Here is a 20,259-nt window from a genome sequence, read left to right as displayed (position 1 = left end):
AGAAGAAAGTGTTTTACATGCCTCTGTATTAATCCATTCCAAATCAGCATAGGCTGCCAAACTCACTGCTTTGTGTAAAGCTCTGGAGCTTGCTGAAAATGAAAGTATCAATGTATTCAGTGACTGCCTCTGCAATAGGAGTGGTTCACAGTTTCACGCAGAGGATTTCCTTATGCTTCAATCTCCCCTATACAACACAAAGAACTAATAGAATGGCACCTTAATTTAAATTGTTAAGTGCAAAGCACATACTAAGGCAATTTCTATTTCTTGGGGTAACGCTCATGCTGATCAAGTTGCCAAAGACATCATTTGGGAGCATACATCAACCATATTCAAAGTGTTCACAATTTTTCAGCGGACTTCACTATCCTGTCACAACTACAGGACACTTCTCCTTCTAAACAAAAATGGATCAGTAGGGGAGCTGTTCTCTCCCCTGAAGGAATCTGGAGAATTAATGAAACGTTGACTGCTCTTCCCACTTTTTTCTATATCGCTTCTCTTTGAGTCATGGGTACTGCCAGTTTTGCAGCACAGCTGGTTAAGCAATGCATAGTTTGTCAGGTGCACAACATAGGTAAACCTGTAAAAACACCTATTAAACATCTGTCTATGACAAATGCACCTTTTCAAATAGTGCAAATAGATTTTTATTAATTGCCACTCTGTGGAAAATCCAGGTATATGTTGGTATTTGTGGATCAGTTCTCTGGCTGAATAGAAGCATACCCAATGGCAAGGAATGATGCTAAGATGATATGCTCTAGGGAAAATATGCTCTAGGAAAAAAATCTCTTCTGATAGGGACACACACTTTGAAAACAAGTTAGTGGCATAGATAGTAACACAGTTAGGCTAACATCAACAGTTATACAAGCCTTATAAACCTCACGCAAGTGGTGTGATTGAAAGGACTAATCAAACTTTAAAGAGATATCTAGGCAAGCTAATTTCAAATTGAATGGGTACATGGATGAATATGCTGCCTGTAGCACTTACTACTATATAGACTACTCCAAAAGAAAAGCTTGGACTGTCACTTTTTGAGATGCTGTTTGGAAGACCCAAGGTATACCACCAACTACAGGTGTTACTCTAATGACTGATCAGAATGCATTAAAGGACAATGGGCTCTATTCACAAAAGCATCTTGCATTTGGTATTTAGGTGTCCAGACACATTTTCCCCAAATACAGCATGCAGTCCTGCAACTGTAAATTCACTATACCATTTTGCCTTATTTACCGATAAATGCTAATGCCGCTCAGTAAATTTCCGCATGAAAAGGCATTAAACTCAATCCACACATGAAAGTAATTAAATAAATGCATGCAGTAATTAAGTAGTGGTCCAGGCACATGGTAATGATGGAAGTGATGACTTTGTTCATCACACCTGAATGGACAAGGCATGGAAATGTTTAAAAAAGGGTGCCAAATCACAAACTAATGAGCATTTGGCTAGTCTAACCTCATTTGCCAGCTGTATAATGCATTGCTCTCCCCTACATTCATAATAGAGCTATTTGAGGCCAATTTTTTGAAGTTTCAGGGCATTCTACAAAGAGCGAGGAGGAGAAGAAGAAAGGTGGTTTTCATCTGTCCATGCTCCTTTAAGCAGCACACCTTTCTGGATAATCTCCCTAAAGTAGAAGTGCTCTCTAAATTTCATCTATCCAAGGACATCATGATTCTTCCCTTTGGGGAATTGAGATCTTTTCTGCAGTCTATCATACTGCTTAGTCATGCACTACCACCCTTGACCTGGTTGCTGGCTGTCCTACACTTTTTGGGAAAGGCCTTCCAGATCAGATGGTTCCAGAACAGGTGGTGGGGGTATCATAGCCATCTTTCTCCAATTTGCTTGCTAAGGGCCTGCAGGGTTTTAGGCAAATTGCCCCCAATTATATCTACCTGCCTAACACACGTGAGGAGTGGGATCAAAATTTTCTCTGCAGTAGCTAGGATTCACAATGTCATGGGTGTCATAGACTGTATCCATGTGCCTTTTTTGTCCCCTCTAATAAAGAACACATCTACCATAACAAGATGAGGTAAGACTCCCTAAACATACAGGTAGTCTGTAATGTAAATATGTTCATCAGAAATGTGGTCACTGGCTTCCCAGGATCTGTCCACGATGCTCACATATTAAAGCAATCACAGCTCTACCACCCTTTTGACACTAACAGAATAACCAGAGGCTGGATTCTTGGTAAGACGCTTTTTATCTCAACATCTCAATGCATGCCACATACATCATTCATGGAAGTATATGTTACACTCCTGTGTTCATTCCTCACCTCGCACACAAAATATACACAGCAGCTTTTTAGCCTGTTCAAGAAATGGCTAAACTCAGCCTGGTGTAACCATTTCCAACATCAGACACTTTACATATGGCCTAAGACCTTCACATTACAATCATGTTCAGCAATGAAAAACAAAATGTAGGGAAGAAATGTTCCTGTTATTACTCACTCATTATGACATACTATTGCTGTTATAAAAATTTAATTTTCAAACTGCATTGTAGGTGATTCTGGCTATCTTTGTTGGCTCTGGCTGCTAATACCACTCTTGAGGTGCTCAACATCTGCAGGATCTCGCTACAATGCAGCAATGAAAAGACATGTAATTGAGCAGACCTTTAAGATTCCTAAAAGCAGGTTATGCTGTATCTCACTATCTAGTGGTTTTCTGCGCTATAGCCCTAAAAAAGTTAGCAACATGTTTTGGGCCTGCTACATCTTTATAACTTAGCACATCATGCAGGATTGCTACTGGATATTAATTTTCTGATGAGGACCCTATGCCACCAATCCCTCAATCCTATAATCCTATAATTATAAGCATGACCATCGAGTCAGACAGCACTTCATATGAACCTATTTTTTAAGGTATGTGTCAACTCTTATGCCCCATACACACAGTTGGAAATTCAGCCGGAAAAAGTCAGATCGGATTATGTTGTCAAAAAATCCGATTGTGTGTGGGCTCTATCGGACTTTTTCTGTCGGAATTTCCGACAGAAAAAATTTGGAGGCGAAAGCTATTGGCTATTGACCTCTACGTAGTCCCGTTGTACATTTTGTATGTCACCTCGTTACGATTTTCTGACAACTTTGTGTGACCCTGTGTATGCAAGACAAGTTTTGGCCAAAATCCGTTGGAAAAAATCCGATGGATTTTGTGGTCGGAATGTCCAACCATGTATATGGGGCATTATGCTGCATATACATGATCGTAATTTTGGTCGGAAAAAACTATGATAGTTTTTTTCAGACAGGATTCCCGCTCAAGCTGTCTTGCATACACCCGGTCACACCAAATTCCAATCATCAAGAACGCAGTGACATACAACACTTACGACGGGACTAGAAAATATAAGTTCACTAGCCAGTGTGCCACCCTTTGGGCTCTTTCTGCTAATCTTTGTCTTGTATCAGTAGAAGTTTAGTGAGAGACAATTCACACTTTTCAGACTCGTGCTTATTCCAATTGTTTTACTGCTGTTCAGTTCGTGCTTGTGGGTTTGTATCTGTTTTTCAGTGCATGTAGTCAGTTCATATCTGTTTTCCAGTGCGTTCTTGTCCATTCATTACTGATTTTCAGCTCGCTCTTCACAGGCCTTGCTGTTCTTCAGTGCGTTTAGTTAGTTTGTTCTGACCAGCCGACCGTTTTGAAGCCACGTTATGTTATGAACTCATCATAGATTTCGTGCTGTGTGGGGGCTTGGTGTTGGGGTTCTTACTTTTACCCAAACCTAGTCCATGAACAGGGTGGGGAGGAGTTCATGGACCAAGAATTGGTTACTCCAGCGTGACCAATTCTCTCATATGCTTTTGCTGCGGGAGATCCAGGAGAATAACCCTGATGATTTCAAGATTTTTGATGAGGCCATTCCCCCAGAGGACCCTCACCCCAGAGAAGAGGGTTTTTAATTACCAGCTGGCCAGAGCCCGAAGAGTTGTGGAGAATACCTTTGGGAAAATTCCAGCCGGTTTCACCTATTTTTAACAGCAATAAACCTGGCAGAGTACAAACTGAACAACATTGTTTTATGCTGCTGAATCCTGCACAAGTTTTTAAAAAGAAATGCTTCAAATTATATAGCCTCAGTCAGGCCTGAGGCCAGACATCGTGAACCAACACTGACAGTCCTGGAAGCTGTCCATCCTAGCTTGCCCCCCTAAAGCTCCTGTGAATTTGCGTGAACAATATGTGGAATATTTTACGGGTAGGGGGGCCATTGCTATACCAGCTAATTTGTAAATATTTTCAAAATAAAAAAAATTGATATGAGAAAATCTTGATTTGGATTTACTTGTGTTTCTTTTATCGGTCTCCTAGTGCACTTGTAGTGCCAAGTGGTTTTAACATTATTTGTATAACACTCATTGTCACTGTAAACACAAACTTAATACAAAAAGTGTTTTTGAGCATTGCAAGAAGAAGCCACACATTGTTGAGTAGAAAGCCTTTTGCTCCGTGCACATTCACATGTGTGTTATAAAATATTTGGTGGTAATAAAAAAAAAAACACATCTTTTGGTAAAAGTTTTACCTTTAAATTTTTGAAAAAGTACAGAAACAGGCAGGTTTCCAAACATAACATATGCAACTCTGCAACTTACAAAGTTCAACATTGCAAAAATTAAGACAATATCAGACATTTTAGTGTGAAAAAGGTCTTGATCTTGCCTTCATCAGATAGGGTGAAGTCACCCCTGTAAAAGCCAAATTTAGAAGATACACACAAATTGTGAGTCAAAATGGGGATTTCCTTTCTGATCCCATACCTAATGTCAACAAGTGCTATCTCCCATCATGGGGGATCAATGGACGTATTTTGAGGGTACAACCACTTCCTCTCACCTACTAGAGTTGGGAGGAATGAGTGGGGTGGGGTGTTCAGTGAGCTGGTCGGGTTGAGAGAGTCGAGATGGAGGGGAAAAGGGAAAAAAAAAGGGGAGGGTGGATGGTTATGCGGCTCTGACTCCTCCCCCCCATGTAGAGAGAAGGTAGGAGTATCATTTTGTTGGGTTAGCTTGGTGGATATTAAGTTTGGATTGGATTAGGGGGGGAGAAACAAAGTGGAATGTTGGGTTCCGGGCATCTGTGTATTGTCCCTCAATTGTTACCTGTCCTGCTGTAGTTTCGTTCCTGTTTGCAACCGGCTTTATGTATTTATAGTAAGCGTTGTGAGGTAGGGAAGAGTGGTGTATGAGGAATTGGGCTGGGGTAAAGTCGAGGGCGCATGAAGTTACTTGGGATGGGATGTGACAAACTTCTTTCCAAAAGTTTTGTAGTGGGGGACAATCCCACCAGATATGTAAAAAGGATCCTTTTTCTTTGTGGCATCTCCAGCAATCGCTTGGGACAGAGGGATAGAATCTGTTTAGGAGAGCCGGTGTGCGGTACCATCTGGATTGTACCTTAAAGCCATTTTCTTGTGTGCTGACGTTCAATGAGCCTTTATGGATGTTTAGGAATATACGTTCCCAGTTGTTGGCTGAGAGCGAGAGAGACAAGTCTTTCTCCCATCGTGCACATGCCGGTCCCGTATTAGGGTTTAGGTCTTCAAAGAGGAGATTGTGGGTGCTGGCAATGAGATGCCGCTGGGGTGAAGTTTGGGTGCAGAGTTGTTCGAAAGATGTCAGGTCCCCGGAGCATTGCAAGTTCTTATCTAGGTGTTTGAGAAAACAGGTAATCAGTAGGTAATTCCAGGGAGAGATGAGGGGTCTGTTCATTCAGATGGCCAAGTCTGGTGTGGAAAGGAGTTTTCCTGCTTCAAAAAATTGGTGTGCTCTGGTGTGATTTGTGGACCAGTTATCTGCTAGGAATCGGCGGGACATACCTGGGGGAAAGTCAGGATTTAGTTTGAGAAAAGTCAAAGGACCTGGGATTGAGGATATGTTGGAGTGAGCGCATAATTTGTTGAAACAATGTAAGGTGGGCCCGATGAGGGGGTGTTGTCTGACTACCGGAGAGACATGTTTGGCCTCTGCCTATGGGAGAGAAGCTAGGGGATGTTGGGAAAATGATGGCCACCACCAGTAAAAGAGCTGGAAGAAGGAGTGGAGGCCCGGCAAGAAGAACCGAAGAGGGGGACAAGACCCTCGAAGTCGGAAGAAGACCCCTGGGTGGCGGCAAAGAAGAAAGCCGGGCTCCTCCGCTAGTAAAAGAGCTAGCAGAACATAGCAGAGGAATCAAGCGAGAAGACCCCCCAAGACGGAAGAAGACCCCCGGAGCTGTGCAATAAAATATTTTTAACCCTTGTGTGTTGTGTTTTATTTACATTTTTTTCACAGGTGAATGGGTAGGGGTACATTGTGCCCCATACTCATTCACATAGGGTGGGGGGCTGGTATCCAGGGGCCCCCTTATGATTCCGATAAGCCCCCCGCCCGCAGACCCCGACAACCAATGGCCAGGGTTGACGGGAAGAGGCGCTTGTCCTCATCAACATGGGGACAAGGGGCTTTGGGGTGGAGGGGCCACGCGGCGACATTGACTTCCTTCGCTAGTCCCGGCTACCTGAAGCCACACTCAAAATGAACAGACTTTTCTCTGTGCGGAAAAAGTCAATTCATTTTAAAAGTACGGCGAACTAGCACACACACGGCCATATTGTAGTCCGGCGGACAAATTTTGAGACAAAACGACTTTCTAAGTCCACCGGACTTTTGGGTAAAAAAAAGTCAGCCTGAGCCCACACACGGGCGGATTGTCTGGCGGACTCGAGTCCGCCGGACTTTTCCGCCGGATAGTTTTATCGTGTGTACGCGGCATTAATCTCACTGACTCGACGATCCCAGAGCAAGTCAGGGCATCTTTGGATGCCTTTCTGGCAATTTAAGCCCACACTGAAGCCGTTTTATAGCGCAGGCGGCAAGCGGTTAAATAATTTTTTTTCCTGACATACAGTGTATAGATGGATGCTATAAGTGGAAGTTCTGTAAAAGCTTCCTGTTTTTTTTTTTGTCAAAGCTTAATTGAATATGCGGAAATTAGAAGCTGATTGGCTACCATGCACAGCTGCACCCGATTTTGTACTTTCCACTTTTAGTAAATCAACCTCTTTATATTTAGCACTAAAAGAATCGAAAGGGGCAGTTACATATAAATGAGCACTGATCACTTTAGGTGCGCACAGAGGGCCGTGACATGCATAACACTGTATATTACAAATAACCCAGCAGCCCCCCCCCCCCCAATTTATCGGAAACACATATAAACCATTTAGTAATATTATGTTGGTGTTCCGATAAAGAGTATGAATTTACTCAGAAACTCAATCTCCTTGGCAAACCATCAGTTTGGCCACATTATGTGTGGCCTTTGTAGTTATAAGTTCAGACAAGGTCCATTGAAAGAAGCATCACAGAAATCACCAATGTAAACAGTGTAGTACTCTTTGTATTGGTAAGCACTTGTCAGGGCTGGGCTCAGTCCTTCCTTCTTAAAGCTGGTCACTCAGCTGTTGGCTAATTGCTAGCTCCTATCTCAACACAGTGACTCACCTGTTGATGATATCCTGCTCATCAATCCTGCCTACTTAAGCCGTCCAGTGCAGATAATCTCATTCTTCACCTTGGTCACATCTCTAGAGACGCTCTCCTGTGTCCCTGCTAAAGACTTGCTTGGCTGACATTCCTTCTGTATCCAGATCCTGCTTTCTGTTCTACTACACTCATCTCTGGCTCCCTGACATTTTGGCTTGTCTGACTATCCGTTCCGGTTCCTGAACTTTTTATTATTATTAAACAAGTGTGATTTAACTGTACTTCTGTCTCCGTCTGGTTTCTGATAGTAGGCTCTGGTACAGGAGATTACCTGAAGGACATTTGTTATCCACAACATTTTTGTTTCTTTGTATGAATTATACGCTGTTCAAATCATAAACATTTACCTGTGCTTGATTTCAATAACATTTATGGAAGAAAAATAAATAAATAGAGAGAGGAAATCTCCCTAACAGTGCACAGACAGCAGGAACAGATGTTGTAACCGCTCTTCTGTGTTCGGAAAGAAAACATGTCACCTTCAGTTGCACTTTCTTGCAGTGCTCAGACATTCTGAACAGACCAGCTGGCCAGAGAGTGAGGGCACACTAGAAGGGAAGCGCAGTGACGGCTCCCTGAAATATCTGAGATAAACAAAATGTTGCAAATAACAGTGCATAACTGTGCTATAAAAATGTGTAAAGGCAGTAAACAGTTATTAAACTGTACCACCACTAGATTCCAAGTTGTATAAAGGGTAAGGCATGGTGGGGAAAGGAAGAGAGAGATGGAGGGATGAGGGGAAGTGGGTAGGGGAAGAAGAAGAGGAGGGAGGTATGGGGAAAGGCAGGGGAGAGACACATATGTAATTGAGTGTATAACAGTACTGTCTATAGTAAATATATGGCAATCATTGTCAAACTATAAATCACAAGAAGGTAGGGGAATGACATTATCAAGAGATTAAATAGTATAACTGTAGAAAAAGTATAAATAGGTCTGAACAAACATAAAAATACCAAAACAGAAAATAGGTTCATGGCCAGGGATAATTTCCTGCTGGAGCATCAGCCAAAGGTCATAGGCTATAGTGAACCATAGTGAAAGTAGAGCAGTAGGGGGGAAGTTCCCATTCAAAAAGCTGACCAGGCTAGGTCAAAATAGTACCAGCAAACCTGAGGGGGCTCTCAGCCCAGTGTAGAAAATTCAGAGCCCCTGGGACACTGACAAGACGGATTAAAGGGAGTCCCTTTGCAGATGAATGATGGACCCATCAAGGTACAGACTGGTGTAAAGTTGTATGGGTGAAGTGGAGGTTGAGCTGGGTTTGAGGCAATGCAGCTTCAGAGGCTAGATCTGGCCTTGATAGTTGAAGATCTTCTAGCAGGTGTTGCAAGGACTCCGGTGTAGTACAGGTATGCTGCGTACCACAATAGGAGAATTGTAGTGCAAAGGAAAACCTCCAGGTGTATTTGAGCTGGTGTTGAGAAGTATCTGAATCGTGGCTCAATGCTTTGCCACCAAGAGAGGTGCCAAGTCAGAAAAGATTTGGTAGGTATGGTTTTGAAACTGTAAAATATCTTTGATGTGAGCGGCTTAAAGGAGTTGTTTCTTCGTGTGGTAAAAAAAAATGGACGATTATATCACGTAGTGGGCCATCAGCTAATTGGTGTGTTAGTGCCCTGTGAATCCTGTGGAATTCCAAATCCGCAAATTAGATTTGCGTGATCGGTTCTCAGTATTCTCGAGTCAAGAAAGCAACATTTTATTCTCTTCACAAAGCCTCTCAAGCTCTTGGGTAAGCTCATTGATAATGAGCTCCATGTTATCAACATGGGTTTCCAGGTCTGCTGTATGCTGACTTGATTTTCAAATCTTTCGAGACAGGCGATCTGTTATCTATTATGAAGTCATCTTAAGTGCTTTCTGAAGCATTGCTGCCATCTGGTAAAAAGAGTATTTTTGAGACATACCCAATTGGGAGACAACAGGGGATCTGCAGAGACCGAAAGCGGTGTCCTCTTCCCCGTCACTATCCACCGGTTTGGACTGGGAGGGAGAGGGTGTGTGTAGCTGTGTGGAGGCCTTCATCACTATTTTAGAGGAGGCATGCACAAAAGGCCTACTTAATAGGTTTAGGCCTGGTTTTCACCCGATGATCTGTGTTGACAATCCTGCAGGTGCTACTAATGTTCCGGAGGGGATCGCAAGTCAGCTGTAGGGAAAGGAGTGCTCAAACCCCGCTAATCCTCAGGAATGCTACGGGAAGTGAGGAGCTCTAGCTCTAGAAATAAATGTCTGCCATGCCGAACCTCGTTGTATGCACTCCCCAAATCTGAAATGTATTATTGGTGGTGAGTTGCTATGTGTAGTATTTTTTTTATAATATGTATGATTGTGATTTCTTACAATTAACCACTTCAGCTCCAGAAGAATTTACCCCTTCCTGACCAGAGCACTTTTTGCGATTCGGCATTGTGTCGCTTTAACTGACAATTGCGCAGTCATGTGACATGGCTCCCAAACAAAATTGACTTTCTCTTTTTCCCACCAATAGAGCTTTATTTTGGTGGTATTTGATCACCCCTGCAGTTTTTATTTTATAATTTAATTTTATAAACAAAAAAAGAGCGACAATTTTGAAAAAAACACATTATTTTTTACATTTTGCTATAATAAATATCCCCCAAAAATATATAAAAAAACTTGTTTTTTCCTCAGTTTAGGCCGATACGTATTCTTCTACATACTTTTCGTAAAAAAAAAAAATTGCAATAAGCATTTATTGATTGGTTTGTGCAAAAGTTATAGCATTTAAGAAAAGTTAAGATAGTTTTAAGGCATTTTTATTCATTTTATTAATTCATTTTTTTCTTTACTAGTAATGACAGTGATCAGCAATTTTTATTGTGACTGTGACATTATGGCGGACACATCGGACATTTTTGACACATTTTTGGGATCATTGTCATTTATACAGCAATCAGTGCTATACAAATGCACTGATTCCTGTGTAAATGACACTGGCAGTGAATGGGTTAACCATTAGGGGGCAGTGTAGAGGTTATGTGTGTCCTGGGGAGTGTTTCTAACTGTGGGGGGGCATGGCTATGTGTGACATGTCACTGATCTCTGCTCCCAATCACAGGGAGTAGAGATCAGCGACAGTGTCACTAGGCAGAACGGGGAGATGCTTGTTTAACCACTTCAGCCCCGGACCAATTTTCAGCCTAAGGACCAGAGGTCTTTTTACAATTTCGCACTGCACTGCTTTAACTGGTAATTGCGCGGTCATGCAATGTTGTACCGAAACAAAATTTGTGTCCTTTTCTTCCCACAAATAGAGCTTTCTTTTGATGCTATTTGATTGCCTCTGCGATTTTTATTTTTTGCGATATAAATGGAAAAAGACCGAAAATTTTTAGAAAAAAAGATATTTTCTACTTTTTGTTATAAGAAAAATTGAATAAACTCAATTTTAGTCATACATTTAGGGCAAAATTTATTCAGCCACATGTCTTTAGTAAAAGAAAATGTCAATAAGCGTATATTTATTGGTTTACGCAAAAGTTATAGCGTCTACAAACTAGTACATTTTCTGGAATTTACACAGCTTTTAATTTATGAAAGCCTATCTCATTTCTTGAGGTGCTAAAATGGCAGGGCAGTACAAAGCCCCCCCAAATGACCCCATTTTGGAAAGTAGACACCCCAAGGAAATTGCTGAGGGGCATGTTGAGCCCATTGAATATTTTTTTTTGTTCCAAGTGATTGAATAATGACAAAAAAAAAGTTTACAAAAAGTTGTAATTAAATGATATATTGCTCATGCATGCCATAGTTATATGTGGAATTGCACCCCAAAATATATTCTGCTGCTTCTCCTGAGTACGGGGATACCACATATGTGGGACTTTTTGGGAGTCTAGCCGCGTACGGCACCCCGAAAACCAATCACTGCCTTCAGGATTTCTAAGGGTGCAAATTTTTGATTTCACTCCTCACTACCCATTACAGTTTCGAAGGCCATAAAATGCCAAAATAACACAAACCCCCCCCCCCCCAAATGACCCCATTTTGGAAAGTAGACACCCCATGGAAATTGCTGAGGGGCATGTTGAGCCCATTGAATATTTTTTTTTTGTCCCAAGTGATTGAATAATGACAAAAAAATTTTTTTTTTGATTTCACTCCTCACTACCTATCACAGTTTCGAAGGCCATAAAATGCCAAAATAGCACAACCCCCCCCCCCCAAATGACCCCATTTTGGAAAGTAGACACCCCAAACTATTTACTAAGAGGCATGTTGAGTCCATGAAATATTTTATATTTTGCCACAAGTTGCATGAATATTACATTTTTTTTTTTTTGCACAAAGTTGTCACTAAATGATATATTGCTCACACATGCTATGGGCATAAGTCAAATTACACCCCAAAATAAATTCTGCTGCTTCTCTCGAGTACGGGGATACCACATGTGGGGGACTTTTTGGGAGCCTAGCCACGTACTGGACCCTGAAAACCAAGCACTGCCTTCCGGATTTAAATATAAAACGCTACCAAAAAAAAACTGTTAGTGATCGCAGGGATCAGGCCTGACTCTGCGATCGCTGCAGTTATATGTTTAGTGTTTTGTAAGTGACAGTTATCGATCGATACTGCACTTGGGTGGGCTGGGCGGAGGGACAAAACGCAGGTGCTAGCAGGTATCTGGGCTGATCCCGCTAACAATGCTTTTTTTGGAACCCAAAACTGCTGGGGACGCTAGTATAGATTTGATCAGATCAGATATTGATCTGTTCAGATTCTATACCCCTACGGGAGGTTTATGCTTTGCGCGTGGGTGTTAGCGGTACTGGCACTAACCTAGCGCTGCCTGGGGCGACGCAGACCCTGACCCTAAAACCTAATTGATATCACCCACCGGGTGATCAGGGGGTTAAACCATTATTGGGTAATAAATGGTGGGTGCCCTGATGCCATAAAAAGCAAACTAACCAGAGTCACCCGTAACACTTATACGGTGATCACTGGTGAAAGGGTTAACTAGGGGCAATCAGGGGGTTCAAATTTTTATTAGGTAGTATATGGGGGTCCCTGGCACTATATAAAAACCTGACAGGGAACCTAAATAACTAACTGGCTAATCAGCGTCACCAGTGACACTTATACTGTGATCGCTGGTGAAAGGGTTAACTAGGGGCAATCAGGGGGTTAAAACCATTATTGGGTAGTATATGGGGGTACTTAGCGCTATAAAAACCTGGCGGTGAACTTAAAAAAATAGCTAGCTACCTAGCGACACTAGCAACACTAATGCAGCGATCAGAAAAATGATCGCTTAGTGACACTGGCAAAAGGGGGTGAAAGGGTTAACTAGGGGCAATCAGGGGGTTAAAACCATTATTGGGTAGTATATTGGGGTACCTAGTGCTATAAAAACCTGGCAGTGAACCTAAAAAAATAACTAGCTACCTAGCGACACTAGCGACACTAATGCAGCGATCAGAAAAATGATCGCTTAGTGACACTGGCAAAAGGGGGTGAAAGGGTTAACTAGGGGCAATCAGGGGGTTAAAACCATTATTGGGTAGTATATTGGGGTACCTAATTGATGTATAAAATACCTCTGCGCCAACCAACCAAACAAGGAAATGGAAAACTGCTGCAAACACTAGAGAAGAGCTTAACCTACTCCGTAAGAGATATAAATTATAGATTTTAGTGTTGCGCAATATAAAAGAGGATGGAGGGGGAATGGAAGAAAAAGGGGGGGGGGGAATGGGAGGAGGTGGGGGGAGGAGGGAAGAAAAAATGGGGAATGGAGGGAAAATAGGCAAGGAGGCAAGGGGGCTACAGATGAAAGGATACTAGAAAGAAAATAGAGATATGGATAGTGACTAGATGTAAACAGTGCCTTTAGACTGATATAGTGCGTAATAACCTAAATAACAAAATAATAGTATCAATCATAATACCTAAACACAGGAATAATGAAATAATATTCAAAAAAACTGTGCAAAACTGCAATATGGCATGCCAAGTGAGTATTTAAATAAAGTGACAATCCAAGGTCTATGACCAAATACCAGAAATCTATATGCAATCACTTAAATGAAAATAAGCACAATACCATATAGCATGCCAGGTGAAATATGTGAAAAAGAACAATTCTCAGTAGATCCAGTAAAACATATAAAAAATATAAAAAACATGAGCTGGTATTCCATGCAGTGCATTACATTGTGCAAATGATGCTAGCAGCAATAAAAAAACGTGACCATTGCAGGTGAAAAATAAAAATAAAAAAGATAAAGTGCTAATAGTCAATATGAAATGTCCAAAAAGTAATATAAACGTGCAATATTCTGGAAAAAATAAAAATAAAAAGTTCTTTGCTTCAAACTCCAGTGACACGTGCAAACATATAAGTGCAGTGGCTTTTTCTTTCTTTCATCCAATGAGTGAAAGGATGTGCCCTTACCTCACGGCTGTGAGGTTACAGCCTTATTGAAATAATGATGTGTAAATCGCTCCAGTTCTATGACCTTAGGGTGGGTATACCTCACAAAATACAGAGATGGTAATCCATAGTGTAGTATTTAGAAGAAACCAGTTTATTAAGTTAAAATGTCAGGGTACTCACATTGAGCAGTAAGCATAAACAGCGGTGTATAGAGCAACAAGCGGTGCGTTCCAGCGTCCTTCCTAGTGTCTCTCTCACTTCCTTCCTTACGCGTATTCGTCACCGTCACGTGACTTCATTCCCTGAAGAAGTCACGTGACGGTGACGAATTTCACTCATTGGATGAAAGAAAGAAAAAGCCACTGCACTTATATGTTTGCACGTGTCACTGGAGTTTGAAGCAAAGAACTTTTTATTTTTATTTTTTCCAGAATATTGCACGTTTATATTACTTTTTGAACATTTCATATTGATTATTAGCACTTTATCTTTTTTATTTTTATTTTTCACCTGCAATGGTCACGTTTTTTTATTGCTGCTAGCATCATTTGCACAATGTAATGCACTGCATGGAATACCAGCTCATGTTTTTTATATTTTTTTATATGTTTTACTGGATCTACTGAGAATTGTTCTTTTTCACATATTTCACCTGGCATGCTATATGGTATTGTGCTTATTTTCATTTAAGTGATTGCATATAGATTTCTGGTATTTGGTCATAGACCTTGGATTGTCACTTTATTTAAATACTCACTTGGCATGCCATATTGCAGTTTTGCACAGTTTTTTTGAATATTATTTCATTATTCGTGTGTTTAGGTATTCACTTATGATTGATACCATTATTTTGTTATTTAGGTTATTACGCACTATATCAGTCTAAAGGCACTGTTTACATCTAGTCACTATCCATATCTCTATTTTCTTTCTAGTATCCTTTCATCTGTAGCCCCCTTGCCTCCTTGCCTATTTTCCCTCCATTCCCCATTTTTTCTTCCCTCCTCCCCCCACCTCCCCCCCCCCCCCCCCTTTTTCTTCCATTCCTCCTCCATCCTCTTTTATATTGCGCAACACTAAAATCTATAATTTATATTGGGGTACCTAGCGCTATAAAAACCTGGCGGTGAACCTAAAAAAATAACTAGCTATCTAGCGACACTAGCGACACTAATGCAGCGATCAGAAAAATGATCGCTTAGTGACACTGGCAAAAGGGGGTGAAAGAGTTAACTCTAGGGGCAATCAGGGGGTTAAACCTTTATTGGGGGTGGTAGGGGGCTACCCTGGACCTAACACTAACTGCCCTGACAGTTTTTACTTTTACAACTGACACTGAATACAGTGATCAGTAAATAAATGATCACTGCAATCAGTGACACTGTGACTGGGGGGGGGGGGTGGGGCGGGGGGGATCGGGGGGCGATCGGGGGGGGGGGGGGGGGGTTTGTGTGCCTGTGTGTGCCTACATGTCAGTGTAGTGTTGGTGCACACTTACTTTCACTTCTCCTCGTAGTCCGGTCAATAAGACCGATCCGAGGAGAATGACATCACTTCCTCCCTGCCTGTGTTTACTATACACAGTGGGAGGAAGCTTCTCATTCGCCAGGAGCGATCGAGAGGGGATGGCCAGAAACCAACGGCCATCCCCTCATCCCGCATCGCTCCTGAAGTGAAACGGACCGCCGCATCCAGCGGGAGGGGGTCTGATCGGACCCCCCACCCGCTGGAAGGCAAGCACGTACATGTACGTGCTTGTGCCTATACATGCCATTGTGATGACGTACATTGGCATGCGGCGGTCCTTAAGTGGTTAAATTAGTATCTCCCCATTCTTCCTCTTCATGAGGCGATCACGGGTATCCCCGCAGCGATCGTGACCTGACTCATGGAGCTTGCTAGGGGACTGCACATGCCTCTTACAGGGCCGCGTATAGGTACGTTAGTTTGCCTGTACAAGGCCTTCTGTGGATGTTTATTGGCGTGAGGTGGTCGGCAAGCAGTTAAATCTCATCAGTACGTCAGTGTTTCTTTTATTTTCTGTATGTATTAGTTGCTATTGATATACAGTAGTTGACACAACATGGAACAATATCATTTAAACACCTTGCTCTTAGCTATGTCATAAGCAAATTCCCATTGTTATATTCCGGATAAGAGCCTGCAATACTTTTTTGTATACATATTCATGACTGTTATTAACAGCATCAGTATAAAAGAGACAGTTTTTGTTTAAGTTTTGTGTTTCACTTACGTGGGCTTAATTTTTTCTACAACAAAATTATGGAACTGCACCACATAACCTTATATTCTTGCATTGATAAAGCAAGTAAACCTTCATATTAATGAGCACAGAAAAACACTAATCACTGAATTTCAGCAGTTAAAATGAGTGATAAGGTTGTTTTCACTACTGATATTTTATAAAATCCAGACATCCATTGTAATATCCACTTAAACTGTAAAATGATTAAAGTGAACATTCTGTACAGACTTTAGAAAACATTGTAATATTAATTTACAGCAAAATATGGTTGCAGTTTGTTTTAATGAAGCAAATACATGAAATACATCTCTAAGGCTGTAGAGTAATTTATGTCTAATTTAGATATTCCATTGTTTTAATTTGTATGTGTATTGAATTGATTATAAACCAGAAGTGAGCAGAGAGATCTGAATGGACTGGAAGACACCTAATAATGCAGCATAGTTAAATATCACTTCTGCAAAATTTAGAATTGTTATGGAAACAGGAGATTCATTAAAAAAATATACATAGGAGAATATCAGTCATGTTTTAGAGCAAGATCAGGGAAGCTGTAACTTTCATGTATTTCTATTTGCTTCATTTAATGGACATTCTAGAGTCAGATCAATATAGGTCTCATGACAACCTGCAAGTCAGTTTTTTTAAATCTTTTTTGATGTGTATAATCTTTAAACTTGTTTTAGTAAATTGAATTTTCTTTGAGACAGGGATTAAATATAAATCAAAATAATATGTTCTAAGTATTTTTGTACATCAGCGTCATTATTTATTATTATTTGTAGTGCAATTGGTGATAAAAGGCATGTTGGGAAGTGCATCCTGGACCCGCTCACAGGCTTTTTTGGGTAGACATGCAAGTCAGTGGTGTCGCTATGGGGTTGCGAGAGGTGCGGACCACACCTAGGTGACAACTCTCAGAGTGGTGACATTATCAAGTAGGAAGTGATATCCAACACTGATGGTGTCACCCCAATCCATGACAGCACACGGAGCGGCGCACCAGCACTGGCTGCATCATTTACAGAGACTGGTTTAGGGTGTACACTAGACATGTGCAGAGTAAAATATTTCGTTTCGGAATTTCGTTTTCGTCCGAAAGCTTAATTTATTTAGTTACTCCCGAAATTCGTTTTTATTTATTTCGTTTTTCGTTCAAAAATTGCATTCATCCGAAAATCCACATGAATTATGGTCGAATCTGTCTTGGAAGGCTTATGGTGTCTGTCGAATGTATAAAGAAGATTTGACAGAGCTAACTATATAGCATACTTTAGAACCCTATTAAAGTCTATGGGACTCCAACGTTCAAAATCTAAAGTGCTAATTTTAAAGGCTAATTTGCAAGTTACTGTCCTAAAAAGTGTTTGGGGACCCGGGTCCTGCCCCAGGGGACATGTATCAATGCAAAAAAAAGTTTTAAAAACGGCCGTTTTTTCGGGAGCAGTGATTTTAATAATGATTAAAGTGAAACAATAAAAGTGTAATATTCCTTTAAATTTCGTAGGGGGGGGGTTGTCTATAGTATGCCTGTGAAGGGGCGCATGTTTCCCGTGCTTAGAATTGTCCCTGCACAAAGTGTCATTTATGCAGGAAAAAAAGTCCTTTAAAATCACTCGCAGCTATTATGAATTGTCGGCTCCGTAATACAGAGAACACTCATTGAAAGTCATTGATAAAAAAATAAATAAATAAATTTAAAAAAAAGCGTGGGGGTCCCCCAAATTCAATTACCAGGCCCTTCAGGTCTGGTATGGATATTAAGGGGAACCCTGCCTCAAATTTAAGAAAAAATTTGACGTGGGGTTCCCCCTAAATATCCATAACCAGACCCTTCAGGTCTGGTATGGATATTAAGGGGAACCCCGCGTCAAATTAAAAAAAAATTGACGTGGGGTTCCCCCTAAAAATCCATACCAGACCCTTTATCCGAGCACGCAACCTGGCAGGCCGCAGGAAAAGAGGGGGGGACGAGAGAGCGGCCCCCCCTCCCTCCTGAACCGTACCAGGCCACATGCCCTCAACATTGGGAGGATGCTTTGGGGGTCTGTGACCCCTCAAAGCACCTTGTCCCCATGTTGATGAGGACAAGGGCCTCATCCCCACAACCCTGGCCGGTGGTTGTGGAGGTCTGCGGGCGGGGGGCTTATCAGAATCTGGAAGCCCCCTTTAACAAGGGGACCCCCAGATCCCGGCCCCCCCCCCCCCTGTTTGAAATGGTAAGGGGGTACCCTACCATTTCACAAAGAAAGTGTAAAAAATGGTTAAATAAAACAAACACACTTTTGAAAAATTCCTTTATTAAAAATAAAAAAATAAAAAAAAGATTCCAGCGGCGGTAATCCACTCTTGCTATCCACGGACGGAAGATCATCTCTCCAGCGATGTCTCATGTCATCCAGCGCAGCGATCCATCCTTCTGTCTCCTCCACGGAGACACTGCAAGGATTCCGGTGGCTGACGTTTCTTAAATACGGAGGGCGGGGCCACCCGTCACCTGACCCCGCCCCCCTCTGACGCAAGGGGAAACCCGGGGTTCCCCGTGACGTATGGGTGACCCCGCCCCCCTCTGATGTAACGGAAACCTGCCTGTGTTACATCAGAGGGGTGCGGGTCACCCCTACGTCACAGGGAACCCCGGGTTTCCCCTTGCGTCAGAGGGGGGCGGGGTCAGGTGACGGGTGGCCCCGCCCTCTGTATTTAAGAAACGTCAGCCGCCGGAATCCTTGCAGTGTCTCCTCCACGGAGACAGAAGAAGGACGGAGGATTCGCTGCGCTGGATGACATGAGACATCGCTGGAGAGATGACCGTCCGTCGCTGGATAGCAAGAGTGGATTACCGCCGCTGGAATCTTTTTTTTATTTTTTTATTTTTAATAAAGGAATTTTTCAAAAGTGTGTTTGTTTTATTTAACCATTTTTTACACTTTCTTTGTGAAATGGTAGGGGTACTTTTGTACCCCCTTACCATTTCAAACAGGGGGGGGGGCGGGATCTGGGGGTCCCCTTGTTAAAGGGGGCTTCCAGATTCTGATAAGCCCCCCACCCGCAGACCTCCACAACCACCGGCCAGGGTTGTGGAGATGAGGCCCTTGTCCTCATCAACATGGGGACAAGGTGCTTTGAGGGGTCACGGACCCCCAAAGCATCCTCCCAATGTTGAGGGCATGTGGCCTGGTATGGTTCAGGAGGGAGGGGGGGCCGCTCTCTCGTCCCCCCCTCTTTTCCTGCGGCCTGCCAGGTTGCGTGCTCGGATAAAGGGTCTGGTATGGATTTTTAGGGGGAACCCCACGTCAATTTTTTTTTTAAATTTGATGCGGGGTTCCCCTTAATATCCATACCAGACCTGAAGGGTCTGGTTATGGATATTTAGGGGGAACCCCACGTTAAATTTTTTCTTAAATTTGAGGCAGGGTTCCCCTTAATATCCATACCAGACCTGAAGGGCCTGGTAATTGAATTTGGGGGACCCCCACGCTTTTTTTTAAATTTATTTATTTATTTTTTTATCAATGACTTTCAATGAGTGTTCTCTGTATTACGGAGCCGACAATTCATAATAGCTGCGAGTGATTTTAAAGGACTTTTTTTCCTGCATAAATGACACTTTGTGCAGGGACAATTCTAAGCACGGGAAACATGCGCCCCTTCACAGGCATACTATAGACAACCCCCCACCTACGAAATTTAAAGGAATATTACACTTTTATTGTTTCACTTTAATCATTATTAAAATCACTGCTCCCGAAAAAACGGCCGTTTTTAAAACTTTTTTTTGCATTGATACATGTCCCCTGGGGCAGGACCCGGGTCCCCAAACACTTTTTAGGACAGTAACTTGCAGAATCTTTTCTCTCTGTCAAATCTTTTTTCTCTGTCGAATATTTTCTCTATATAATCTTGGACTAATAGAGGTAAGGTTAGGCACATTCAACCACAGGTTCTATAGACAGATTGTTGTCAGAGTCATGTCGAATCTCCTATTCTATATCGAACTGTTGTAACAATGAAAA

The sequence above is a fragment of the Lithobates pipiens genome, unplaced genomic scaffold, assembly GCF_037356315.1.
Source record: "Lithobates pipiens isolate NorthernLeopardFrog02 unplaced genomic scaffold, aLitPip1_a1.2 Scaffold_13, whole genome shotgun sequence".
In the NCBI taxonomy this organism is placed as follows: Eukaryota; Metazoa; Chordata; class Amphibia; order Anura; family Ranidae; genus Lithobates; species Lithobates pipiens.
This window is presented reverse-complemented; position numbering follows the sequence as displayed.